Source organism: Podarcis erhardii (genome assembly GCF_964252035.2).
Source record: "Podarcis erhardii genome assembly, chromosome: 15".
In the NCBI taxonomy this organism is placed as follows: domain Eukaryota; kingdom Metazoa; phylum Chordata; class Lepidosauria; order Squamata; family Lacertidae; genus Podarcis; species Podarcis erhardii.
The window spans coordinates 21,094,983-21,105,345 of NC_138505.1; positions in this window are offsets into that span (position 1 = coordinate 21,094,983).

Sequence of the window (10,363 nt, forward strand, 5' to 3'; positions counted from 1 at the left end):
CTCGCAAGACGAAAATAATCCGTTGCGCGAGTCTCTTCGTCTAGTGGGTTTTTCATCTTGTGAGGCATTTGTCTTGCAGGGCACCACTGTACAAGGGTGGCAATGGGAATGGAAAGGAGGAAAGCCTTGATTCTAAAATTAAACTCTTTGGATTAATTAATTCTTCCTAGGAAGGCTACAGCTGAATCAGAATTTATCAATGAATTCTGAACACTGAATCAAGACATAGGATTTTTATCACATTGTGTGTCTTCATTAGCTGGCCAGTGCCAGCATATCTGTGGCATCTATGACTATTTATTGGGAATAGCTCCCAGCCCAACTGCATGTGTTAATACAATCTTCTCAGCAACACTGAGCCAAGTTATCAGCAGTCTGCTACTGTAAAAGGTGTGCCTGTTTAACATATATTTAAACACTTATCACTGACTGTATTTTTTTCATTTCATTGCCATTTGACTCCAACCTTGCAATCTTCTCATTTACAGCTAAAATCTTGCTCCATGCATCTAACAAAAGTGGGCTCAAGTCTTTAAAAGCTTATGCCATAATAAACTAGTTGGTCTCTAAGGTGTTGCAAGAGTCTATGCTTTTGCTGCAGGAAACTAAGGTGGCTAGTCCCTCTGGAAATCTTCCTAGGAGGGATAGGGGCTCTCCCCAGGTTAAAGAAATATTTGCCACCAGTTAGTAAACAGGGTTAGTTTTTAGCTAATTGGTGGAGTTGCCTGCTTGCTTAGCACCTGCAAGGTGATGTGAGCAAGTTTTTGAATGGAACTGAAGGAGAACCTGTATGGTGAAATGGTCAGAGTGTTAGACTATGACCTGGGAAACCAGGATCAAATCTCCACATTGGGTGCTCTTGAGTCACTGTCTATCAGCCTAATCTAGTCACTGTCTATCAGCCTAATCTACCTCAGAGGTGGTTGTGAGGATAAAAGGGGAAGGGAAAAACCATGTATGCTGCCTCGAGCTCCTTGGAGGGAAATATTATTTGTTTGTTTGCTTGCCTGCTTGTTTATTGACTTCCTTAGTCATTTCCTCTTTCCCCAAGCAACTCAAAGCACCTTACAACTCAAATAAAGGTGACATTTTTTAAAAAAGTAGTACTCTATTTAAAATCAACAAGTGACCATTGATGGAGACCACTTTATTTTAGCTACCCAAAACGTTTAAATCGACCTGCAGACTCTCAACCTTAGAAGTTCGGCCTCTGCAGTGGCTGTTTTCCTAACCATGGTCAGCTGGGGAGGCGAACCTGACCTCTGCCTGCCCAGAAGTCAAGCGACCCATTCTCCCCCTTGCAAAACGGGAGACCCACAACAAGGCCCGAGGCCCCGAGGCCCGAGGGTGCTGGAGACCTTTCTACCTTCCTTTCAAAGCTGGTGGCAGCGCGAAAGGGGGCGAGAGAAAGACAATGCGTTTGCGCTCCTGGCCTCTAGCCTTTCCCGCGACGTGTAAAGAGTTTATGCAGTCCCAAGAAGTGATTAACTAACTCTCCACACCTCCGCCCCCGCAAAAAAAAAATAAAAAATAGAACCTTCCTTAATGAGCAGCTGAAAAAGTCTTTCAGAGCTTCCACAAAAGGCGGAGAATGCCGCTTATATATCAACGCGGGAGGGCACTTAGGAACGCCTCCTCTCCCACCCCCGCAGCCGACTTCTGTCGCAGCCCTCCAAACCGGGGTGAAAGTTTAAGTCGGGAAGGAGCGTGTAATTGCCTGATTGCCGGACCTCACGCGCGGCTCGCCGCATATTTAGGGCGAAAGGGACGCCGACGTCAATTTCACCCTCTCCCCACAGCGGCCAGTGCATTGATGATAAACACCGCCTGCTGCATGTTTTTTCTTCTTCTTTTCTTTCCTGGCGGTGGTTGGGGAAGGCTCTAGAAAGCTCCAAACTAGCTGCTTAGACAACAAGGTCTGACTCCGCATTAGGCTCCCTATGGAAAAGCCGCGCGCCTTTTAGGGTCGTAATAAAGTAAATCGGACCCAACATAAGTCGCGTCCCTTAATTCCCATGGGTGTAACTCTGAGCGGTTACTAGCATTTGAGACAAGCCTCAGATCTCCCTTTCCCCTGAAAGTCACCCCGGGGGGCGGGTGACAGGGTGGTGTAGTGGTTAGAGTGGTGCGCTAGGAGCTGGTAGACCAGAGTTCGAATTCATTCTCTCTCTCTCTCTCTCTCTCTCTCTCTCTGTCTCTCTCTCTCTCTCTCTCTCTCTCTCTCTCTCTCTCACACACACACACACACACACCCTGCCGTGACCTTGGGCCGGGTGCAGACTCTCAGCCTAATCTGTCTCACAGAGTTGTTGCAAGGATAAAATGAAGGTTGCGGGACCTGCGTAGGCCGCCTTGAGGTCCTTGCAGGAAAGGTGAATATATAAATGCAAATATCACTTACACAATTCCACATACACGCCCGCACACACTACATACATTTAAACGCGATTTCAAAAACGGTTAAAAATAACTCCAGGACTGATACAGGCAGGGGGAAGAGCCCCACTTTAAAACACTTGTTGAGAGAGGAAGGTATTCAGCGGGTCTTCTATTTTTAAGAGAGGGAATGATACTCCTAAAATCACTCCCTACGAAGCGATTTTTTGAAGTATTCCTGTTTTAAATAGCGTTGTTGCCTAAGTAGTTTTAAATCTGGAATCCGGTAGCTGAATCTCCTCCTACGTGGTTTCACTGCAATAGGAGAATAATGAGAAAGATCTTCCTCCTGGGCAAAATAAAAGAAGGCGACGCTTTTCAAGCGGCCCAAATATTCGCGGATCAGAGTTAGAGCGGACACCACTAGGCGTGGGAGGAGACGAAGATCCGCGTTGAGAGGAAAGGAAGTGAGGTGTAGTAGTTAGAGCAGGGCTAGCCAACGGTGCCATCCAGCCGTGGTTTGACTCCAATACTCATCAGCCCCAGCCAGCAGGACCAATGGTCAGAGGGGATAGGAGTGGTGATTCAGCAATATCTAAAAGGCATCGCCTTGGCTACTGTTGAATTAGAGGTTCAGGGTTTAGGACTGAGGAGACCTGAATCCCAGTTTCAGCTTTGAAGCTCACCCGGTGCCTTCGGGCTAGCCTAACCTACTTCACAAAGTTGTTGTGAGGGGTAAGCAAGGGATAACCTTGAGCTCCTTGGAGGAAAGGCGCAGGTATAAATAAGTACAGTATGGTTAGCTATGATTTTTCAAGCGCTGGAACACGACCAACCCGAGGCTGCGTACACACTACGACTATTAAAGCACATTCCCCTCACCTCAATTCAGGGCTAATTTGTAAGGTCTTGCTGGGAATTGAAACCCTGCAGTGGCCAAAATTCTTTGAGGGAGAGGCTGCACTTCGGATACACTGTACAGCAGCCTCGGTTTAAATCCTGCGTTGACAAACGAAAACCGAAGAATGAAACGGTGTAGTGTCCTGGGTGGCAATCAGGTGTTTGTCCATTCATAATTTGCCATTTGGGGAGAATATTTCAAAAAATATCCTAGATAATAGTGGTGTCTTTTAAAAGCAAACAAACCGCGAGGCTTGCTTAATTGCAACCTGCCCTGGAATTTATCGAAGTTAGCGCGTTAGGTTTGGACTACAGAGACTTGCAAGTCTGTTCTAGAGCTCACTGGGTGACGTTGGCCAAATATCTCCCCCTTCCACCTCCTTTTGGAAAACCAACTTAACGCCGTTACTGAGCTGATAAAGAGAGGCGGAGGGTGGGCGATGCGGGTCTCTTTGAACTCCTGGGACAGTGAGCCAAAGCTGAAGCTCCTGTATCTCCGTGGCGTGGTGATTAGAGTGTCGGTCTAGGACCTTGGAGACCAGACTTCTAATTCTCGCTCAGCCAGGGTGACCTTGGGACAGTCCCGCGCTCTCAGTCTGACCCACCTCGCAGGGTTGTTGTGAGGATAAAACGAGGAAGGGGAGAGAACTGCGCGGGCCACCTTGAGCTCCTTAGAGGAAAATGAATGTAATAATTTGGAAGCCTGTAGACCAGAGACAGGGGGAATTCGTGGTTCCTCCAGACATCGGGGATCTCTGACTACCATCATTCCCAGGCAGCCAGGAGCAGGATTGCTGGCTTGGCCTCGCGACCCTGAGTGCCCTGCAGCGTGCATGGCCCTGGCACCGAAATTTTTTGGGTGCCCGGTCCCTTCATGGGGAATTTTGTGGGTGCTCGGGCACCCAGGGCCCCAGGGAGTGGGCACCTATGGCCAGGAGAGCAGTCGGGAATGTTGGGATCTGTAGTCCCGACAGCTTCGTCGAAAGCGTTCCTTATCTCTTGACTGCGACAGGTACCCAACGGGCGAAAACACCCGCCAGCCCCTATCCTTAGAGTTTGGAGAAAGGGCTACGCATTTCTCCGAACCCCTGGATATGCCACAAACTCTGACAGGACACTCTTAGGAAGCGCTTGACCTTGCTCTGCTCCTGAGGAGGTGGTCCATGAAGGGCAGATCTTCCTTCACAGAAGCGCGCGGGGACACGGGGGGCAGGGGGCGGTCAGCAGCACCTTAACCCTACCGCTGTCCCCCAATAAGGTGAAGAGAACACAGAATAGGAACGCCCCCTCCAGCTCTGGTTAGGAAAATCAACATAGGTTCGATAGCAATGAGTGTAGACAGCTGGATCGACGCCAGGCAGATGTCTCCTTATCGATGCCTCAGGCGTCCTCCCCTCTCCCACACTCTCGCCCTTGAGTTTAAAGGCTGAGCTGTATCTGCCTCCCTCCCTCATCCCTCAGCCACTTTGGTTAGAGACCCAGAGCAAAGGCTTTAGCCTCCCCTGGATGAGGCGAGATGGAGCCTAAGATGGTTGGTCAGAGACTCCAGAGAAGAAATTCCGCGTTATCCTCTTCCCTCCGCCATCCGATGCCTTCCCCGCCGCCCCTTCCTTCTTGTCTCTTTCTCCTCTTTTACTTGTGTTGATTTAGTTCGTCCTCGAGACTTTCCTGCAGTCCAAGGGGGAGAAAAAGCGGGGCTAAAACGTGCACCACCGAGCTCTTTTGGCCAATATTTAACTAAGATGGCTGGGCTGGCCATAGGGTGACTTGGGTCGGCAGGCTGGTTAGGTTTGCTTGCAAATTAATCATCCAGCGCGCAGTCGGCGCCAGTGTAGATTTATCACACGCAGGCGGGGCAGCGGGGCTGGGGGGGGGGGTAGAATGAGGCTGCCGAGGAGACACAAAGAGCGTTCGCACCTTCCCGCTTTTGATCCTCAGATTAGTGCGGCCTCCCTCCAGAATACGAGTCTCCAGGGGGCTTAGTCTGGGAGGTCACTCGGAATCGGCGGAAGTTTGCACACCATTAGGAGGGGAGCGCGGGCGATTTCGCAGGCGGCGTAATCCGTAAACATTCTAGAGGGCCGCAAAGGGTAACGTCGCGGTGTGGGCGTGCCTCAAGAGTTTTATTCCAGTCACCTCCCCCCCCCCCCATCATCATTCGAAAACTGGAAGAAGGAGAAAATCAGACATGATCACCTTTCTGGTAATCCCAATGTGGAGCCAACAACGGCACACACCCCCTTCAGCAAATCCTATGCATGTTTAAAGTAAGTCCATTCAGGTTTGATAGTGTTGCTTTCCGAGGGAGGCCGTTGTGGCACCTCGTACAGCTTACTCAGAAGTAAGTCCCATTGAATTCAGTGCAGCTTTTCCCTCAAGGAAATCCGGTTAGGATTAGCAGCCAACAGCATTTGTGATGCCCCAACTTTCTGAAGTGGACTCCTTTTAGCTAATAAAAAGTTATGCCAGAAGGACTTCCTGCTTAAGGTGATACAAGAAACTTCCTTTTTGTTTTGTTTGCTTGCTTTTGCAGGTCAGATCTAACTGGGCTTACCAACTCTGGAAGTTTGCTTCCAGTTAAGGGGGCATAGCGCTATAACCCTCAATCACTTTGAAACAGAAACTAATCCCACTACAGTATTGGAGGTTTTAAAGCAGAGATTGGATGACCATCTGTCATGGACGCTTCAGCTGAGATTTCTGCACTGCAGGGGGTTGGACTAGATGACCCGTGGGGTCCCTTACAACTGCAACTGTATTATTCTGTTGAGATTGACATCCAATACACTTTGGGAAGGGTTGAAACCCAGAACACGTTTCCTGGGGCCCAATGAACCACGTGGGACTTATTTCTGAGTGAACAACTTTAGGAGAAGAGGTTGACCTGTTTGGAATCCGTCCTCAGCCATCTTCAGCACCCTTTACATCTGCCTTGGATCAGACACTTATGGACTCTGCCTAACCTGTCTCACAGGATTGCTGTGAGGATCAAACCTGACAGGAACTGCTGAGAGAGAGAGAGAGAGATTCCTATTGTTATCATTATTCTAACAACTCCTTTACAAAATATTTGGAAAGTAGGGAGAGTTTCAATACAGAATGACTGGCTTCATAGAGATGGTAGGGACCCCAAGGGCCATCTAGTCCAATCCCCTGTAATACAGGAATCACAATGAAAGTACCTGTGACAATAAGGAATGTGAGGGACATCAGGATTCCAAATATTCTTTTGCATGTAAGATTGCTCAGCTTAGAAGCAAATACTGAAGTGTATTATAATTTGCTGAGAAAGTAGGCTGTATGGAAGGGAGAGAGCGTATGGAAAACACCCTGGTACCAGTGGCGTAGCGTGGGTTGTCAGCACCCGGGGCAAGGCAAGTAATTTGCGCCCCCCAACCCGTGGATTTGCGCCCCCTAACCAGTGGATTTGCGCCCCCTAACCCTAACCCCCAGATGTTGCGCCTGGTGCGGCCGGCCCCCCCACGCTACGCCACTGCCTGGTACACATCATGCATTTAAAGCACAGACCCTCCACCTAAGAATCGTGGGAACTGTAGTTTACACCACCCTGGCACCCTGAACAAACTATAGTTCCCAGGATTCTGTCCATGTGCGTATGTGGCTTAAATGCATGGTGTGTATGCTGATTTGCTCATCCTTTCAGAACTTTCCTAGGATGGGATGGGATGGACTAAAAGCTCCTCAGTTGCAAATGTTAAGAGAGAGGGAAGGAGGGGTCTTCGGATGCCCAGACGTCTGTTGGAACCTTGTTGTCCTGTGAGCTAAGGAGAACCGAGAAGTTTCCCAGGACCTTCCTTCTGGTTTCACGGGAAGGGAACGGGAGGGAGAATCCTGAGTTTTCCCTGTTTTCTCAGAAGGCCTCAACCAGCTCAGAGCCCATCAGGAGCTGCGAGGGAGGGAGGATTGTACGCACTGCTATTAACCCACCCACTCCTTTGTGGGACTCTATCCAGAAGGTGGAGAAGAACAAAGTTTTGGACCAGTTTCTAACAGAAGCCGTGAGGAAGCCTCTCTCCCGCTCACTCCGGCCCTTCCCTTCCTGCCCGCCTCTCCCCCTGCACGTCTTTCTCCACAACGAGCTGCAGGCAACTGAGACTAAAATTGCATCCCGGGACACAATTCCCCTGGAAAGTTAGCCCCACTGAAGTCAGTAAACACGTCCCTATAGGGCAGGACTGCATGGAGCTCCGAAACACTCGCTGCGAGCCTCCCCAACTTTTGAGGATCGTGAAAACGCGTGTCTGGCCAAATCCTTCCGTCCTGCTCCAGTGACTCTTCCCCTGAAAAGTATATACTCTCTCTCTCTCCATACCTCACCCGCTTTCCTGTGCTCCTTCCACGGGGACCCGGCCCCAGAGGGAAGGGGAGATATTTTGGGGGAATGCAAAGTGGTACTGGACGCTGCGAGGATTTCACCCCCAACTGGCGCCAAGGGCTCTTAGACATGTGCTCCTTGAGAAACACAAAAAAGCCATGTTGGAGGAGCTAATCGCGTTAGATGTTCCGCTCCTATCTTGCTTACATGATCGCGACGGCCAAAGCCGGCCTCTCCTTCCTCCCTCCCAAACGGCTTGCCTGTCTCCCAAAAACAACACAATCCCTTTTATCTTTCTTCCCTCCCCCAGGAATTGTGAGCGGGAGGGGGATATAGAAAGATCAGGCCGCTCCGATCCACAAATTCCATTGACCCTTTTTAACCATCACCATTCCCTGGGCGTAATTCTTAGATCACCTTTCCCACACAATAAATATGCCGTGTGTGTGTGTGTGTGTGTGTTTCATAAGCACAGACTGTCATTCATTCGCCCACACCGACAATGACCCACAAACGCGTGTACTTTCCCCTTAACGCAGCCGGTTCTGCTGCCACTTTCTCCTCCATCTGCTAAGAGGAGCTATTCCTACACATCTACAAGTAGGAAAACATAGCCAGATAAAGGTAAATAATATATAACCAATCGCTAATCCAAAAATATTTTACAACACTGTCCTCTATTAAATTTTGGGCGCATCCACGAAAGCTTCCCTACGGGTGATCACGTCTATCTGTACCTCCCCCACTCTTAGAAAAGCGCCTTATACTGCGACAGGTCCATCTGCTTCAGTGTTCGTCTGCACTGGCAGCGGCCCCCTTCAGGATTTCAGGCATGGGTCTCTACCAGGGGGGTGCAACCTGGGTGCTTCTGCGCGCAGAGCAGATGCTCTACCACCAATACGGCGCTTCCTCTATCATGGGAAGCTACCTTATCCGGAGTTAGAGCCTTTGGTCCATTTAGCTTAGTATTGTCTACACTGACCGGCAGCGGCCCTCCAGGTTTACTGGCCGGGGTCTCTCCCGGCTGTACCTGGAGGTGCGCAGTTTGAACCTGGCATCTTCCTCAGCAAAGCAGGTGTTCCAACAATCGCCCTTTCCTCATGTCCATAGACTTTCAGCTTTGGGACCCCTCGTCTTTTTCTTCCTTCGTTCCCTTGTTCTTCCTCCCGCTTCCCATTCCCCCTTTCTCGTCAGTTGTGTTTATTCGTCACATTTGCCTTTACTCTCCAAGGAGCTCAAGGAGGCGCACGTGGATCTCTCTTCTCATTTTCATCCTCAAAACAACCCTGCGCAATAGGTTACTTGAGAGAAAGCGACTGGCCCCCGACACACGCAGCTAAGCTTCGTGGCCCCTGGAGGTTTGAACTCCGATGGACACTCCCCCCCCCAAAAAAAAATCCTAGCTGGTGGTCCTAGCTTTTGAATCCTATAAATTGTAGAGTTGGAAGGGAACCTGCGGGGTCATCTAGTCCAACCCCCTGCAATGCAGGAATCAAAACTAAAGAATCTATGACAGATGGCCATCCAACCTCTGCTTAAAAACCTCTAAAGAAGGAGAGTCCACAATCACACAAAGGCTCTGTCTCTATTCCACTGATCAACCGCCTATATTCTCAGCGATTTTTTTGCACCTCTCCCACGTGCGCCAGTGAACATATAAGGCATATCCACGCCGTGCATTTAAGGTACACCAAACGCACATTTTAAAGCACACGACTTCCCCCAAAGGATCTTGGGAACTGTAGTTTCTCTCTCGCAGAGCGACACTTCTTGACACCCTTGGCAAACTACAGTTCCCATGATGAGGAGGGGACGGTTCACGTCCTTTAAATGTGCATTGGCTGTGCTTCCGACGTCTGCCCCGGACGTCACACACTGCACAAAGGCCCCTCTACAACTAAAACGCCATCTCCCGAGCCCCCCGAGCCCCATAGGCTGGCGTTTAACTTTTAGCACCCCAACCCGAGGAAGTCGAAGCGCATCCGCACGGCGCCCCCGGCAGCACGCGCGCGCGCCCAAAGCCTCTCGCCCGTGTCCCTTCCGCCTTTTCCCCTAACCAAACACGCCTTCCTGTGAACTGCCAACATTCAGGCTCGTCCGACCGGCTCCCAAAGATAGCCCGGCAGAGACACAGAGAGAGAAAGAACCACAGAAAACTAGAGGGGTGGGGTAGAGATCTCCAGGAGGAGCGGCTGGGTCTGGGTCCCTCCTCCACAAAAACCAGACAGGGGGACCACTGTCCTTTGTGCTTCCGGTCGGAGCCCCCAACCCCTCCTTTCAGCCCAAAGCTCATCCACCCACCATTCAAAAATCCGAGCGCCCCCTAACCTTCAGGGAGAGCCAGAAGTGATGTAGTGGTTAGAGTGGCGGACCTGAGACACAAGGGTTCAAATCCCCGCTGGACCGTGACCCTGGGCTAGTCACTTCCTCTCTCAGCCTAACCTACCTCACGGGGTCGTGGTGGGGATTAAATGAGGAAAGGGAGAAGAACTAGGTATGATCTGGAGCTCTCTGGAGGAAAGCGGGGGGATACAAATGCAGTAAGTGAAATAAGAATAAACTGCCACACACACACACCCAGCACACACATATACATAGAGGGGAACGGAGCCGGGATGAAAAGTAACTCATTCCGCGCCAGTATGTCGCTCAACCGCTCTTGGAGGAAGACGAAAATAATAATTATTATTGTTGTTGTTGTTAGGTTGAATCTATGTTAGTATTCCTCAGAGTAGACCCACAAAGGGGCAT